This window comes from Lagenorhynchus albirostris, chromosome 17 (genome assembly GCF_949774975.1).
Source record: "Lagenorhynchus albirostris chromosome 17, mLagAlb1.1, whole genome shotgun sequence".
NCBI lineage: Eukaryota > Metazoa > Chordata > Mammalia > Artiodactyla > Delphinidae > Lagenorhynchus > Lagenorhynchus albirostris.
In genome coordinates, this window is record NC_083111.1 from 54,474,196 (window position 1) to 54,477,689 (window position 3,494).

General features: G+C 41.0%; 1 pseudogene; it reads left to right on the forward strand.

Moving 5' to 3' along the window:
- Positions 1-1,564: 1,564 nt before the first annotated feature.
- Positions 1,565-3,132, forward strand: LOC132508180 (importin subunit alpha-1-like; annotated as a pseudogene).
- Positions 3,133-3,494: the final 362 nt, after the last annotated feature.

The following is a 3,494-nucleotide window of genomic DNA, read 5'->3' on the forward strand; positions in this document are numbered from 1 at the left end:
CTAGAGAGAAATGTCAGGCAATTTGATCTTACTATGTAAAGGCTGTTCATCATTAACCTGGTTGAACACTAGAAAAGGAATTTTTTATGAATAAAACAAAGCAACTGACACAGAAATTTGAGAAGCTTAGATAATTTAAATGAAGACAAATTTTCTCTTTTTGGATGACATTTACTGACTGGAAAGTCTGTATTATTATCTTGAGGATTAATGTCTTAAAATGGCATTGCATTGTTGAAGGTACTGTTTTTCATGTGATTCAAACTGCAAAAAAAGTCAGTTCAATAATGCAAATGTATAAATTGATTAAAGTCAGAGTATCTCAGCATATAAATTACTTCCTAGAGGAAAGCATTCATTTTTAGACTAGATATTATTATAAAATGAAAAAATTACAATGTTTTAAAATTATGGACAAATATGCCCATAAACTTATGCTATACTAACACAACTATTATTATCTTGTGTATTCCATTACAACTTTTAAAAATAGGATTCTTTTAAAAAGGATCTTATTTTTGGTCCTCAGAGGCAGAGACCTGAGTTTATCACATTTTCTGTCATAGCAGCATACATCAGTGGTCTGTTCAAGGCCTTTCTCATTTTATTTTATCTTTCTTCTTCATTTTCAACCCTGCTCCAATTTCACATCCCCTTAGTTATTCTATTCTTTAATCTATGTTCATTGAGTTGTATACATACACACGTTTTGGAAATATATATTGTGCTGTTTTGTTTATCTGTGCTTTTGCTTTATATAACTGGTATCATTCAGATCTCATTCACTCCACCGATCTTTTTAAGGTACTTTCTTCATGGCGCTATCCTTTGTGCTTTTCAACTCCCTTTTGAGTTTTTTATTTCAACGATTGTATTTTTCATACTCAGAATCTCCAGATTCGGGCTACTTAGGATTGTGTTCCTGGTTCTTGTTTGTAACATTCTGTTTTGTTCCTTTGTGAATAAATATTTTATTAAAATTTTATTTTACTTAAAATTCTTATTTTAGCCAATCCATTAATTTGGCTTCTTCTACCAAGAAGAAGTGTTGGGTTTGTTGTCTTTCTTCTATAGAACTTGTGCTCCTCCTGTTGAATTTAGGGAGTAGGTTCCAGGGAGATACGGGAGGGTGGGGAGCCTCTGATGTTGCCACCTGGGCTAGACCATGCCCTCTATACATCTCTTCCTCCCCAACACTTGATTTTGCCTTACCTCTCAATGACCCACTGTCTCTCTCCCTCAGGGCACAGTTCTTTCCCGATGATTGCTTGTCTTGGATAAAATCACCTAGACCAGTGACTGTATAAATTTAGTGTGCATCAGAATCATCGGTCATGCTTGTTAAAACATAGAGTGCTGGGCCCAACGCCCCCAGACTTTCTGGTGCAGTAAGTTTGCGATGGAGAAGAGTATTTACATTTCTAAGAAGTTACCAGTTGACACCATCCTTGGGCTGACCGTGGTGGATGTTTTGAGGGCAACCGACCCACAGCCAGTGCACCCCATACCACCTCCCGTGGAAGCTTAAGCTGTCTGTGTAGCTTTCTCCCTTTGTCTCATAACCATGTCCACCAATGAGAATGCTAATTCGCCAGCTGCCTGCCTTAACAGATTCAAGAACAAGGGGAAAGGCAGTACAGAAATGAGGCAGCACCAAATAGAAGTTATTAATGTGGAGCTGAGGAAAGCTAAGAAGGAGGACCAGATGCTGAAAGGAGAAATGTCAGCTCTTTTCCTGATGATGCTACTTCTCCACTGCAGGAAAACCACAACAACCAGGGCACTGTAAATTGGTCTGTTGATAACGCTGTCAAAGGCATAAATAGCAACAATTTGGAAAGCCAGCTCCAAGCTACTCAAGCTGCTGGGAAAGTGCTTTCTAGGAAAAAACAGCCCCCCATAGACAGCATAAGCTGGGCTGGTTTGATTCCAAAATTTGTGACCTTCTTGGGCAGAACTGATTGTAGTCCCATTCAGTTTGAATCTGCTTGGGCCCTTAGTAACATTGCTTCTAGGACATCAGAACAGACCAAGGTTGTGGTAGATGGAGGTGCTATCCCAGCATTCGTTTCTCTGCTGATGTCTCCCCACACTCACATCAGTGAACAAGGCTGTATGGGCTCTAGGAAACATTGCAGGTGATGGTTCAGTTTTCCAAGACCAGGTTATCAAGTATGGTGCGGTTGACCCGCTGTTGGCGGTTCCTGATATGTCATCTTTAGGATGTGGTTACTTATATAATCTTACTGGACACTTCAAATCTTTGTTGCAACAAGAATTCTGCACCCTCCTTAGATGCTGTTGAGCAAATTCTTCCTCCTTTAGGTCGTCTCCTGCATCATGATGATCCAGAAGTATTAGCTGATATCTGCTGGACTATTTCCTACCTTACTGATGGTCCAAGTGAACCGATTGAAATGATTGTGAAAACTGGGGTTGTACCCAAACTTGTGAAGCTTTTAGGAGCTACTGAATTGCCAATCGTGACTCCCGCGCAAAGAGCCATAGGGAATATTGTCAATGGGAGAGATGAACAGACTTAGGTTGTAATAGATGCAGGAGCACTGCTAACAAACTCCAAAACTAATATTCAGAAGGAAGCTACGTGGACAATGTCAAACATCGCGGCTGGCCGCAGGACCAGATACAAGTTGTAAATCATGGATTAGTCCCGTTCCTTGTTGGCGTTCTCTCTAAGGCAGACTTTAGGACACAAAAGGAAGCTGTACAGGCTGTGACCAACTATACACGTGGTGGAACGGTTGAGCAGATTATATACCTTGTTGGTTGTGGCATAATAGAGCCGTTGATGAACCTCCTAACTGTGAAAGATACCAAAATTATTCTTGTTATTCTGGATGCCATTTCAAATACCTTTCAGGCTGCTGAGAAACTAGGCAAAACTGAGAAACTTAGTATAATGATTGAAGAATATGGAGGTTTGGACAAAATTTAAACTCTACAAAACCATGAAAATGAGTCTGTGTACAAAGCTTCATTAAACCTGATTGAGAAGTATTTCTCTGCAGAGGAAGATGAAGATCAGAATGTTGTGCCAGAAACTACCTCTGAAGGCTATACATTCCCAGTTCAGGATGGCACTGCTGGGGACTTCAACTTTTAGATTGTACATCTGAGGCATAAAGTTGTTTGTTGCCTACTACATTTTGTATAAGTTTGTCTTACTGTTTCTCTACTAAGAACTCTTTTTTTTTTTTTTTTTTTTGTGGTACACGGGCCTCTCACTGCTGCGGCCTCTCCCGTTGCGGAGCACAGGCTCCGGACGCGCAGGCTCAGCGGCCATGGCTCACGGGCCCAGCCACCCCGCGGCATGTGGGATCTTCCCGCACCGGGGCACGAACCCGTGTCCCCTGCATCGGCAGGCGGGCTCTCAACCACTGCGCCACCAGGGAAGCCCTACTAAAAACTCTTTTTAAACGTGGTTTGTTATTGTAATGCTTTTTGCAACGAAACTATACTTGAACAGTTCCAAA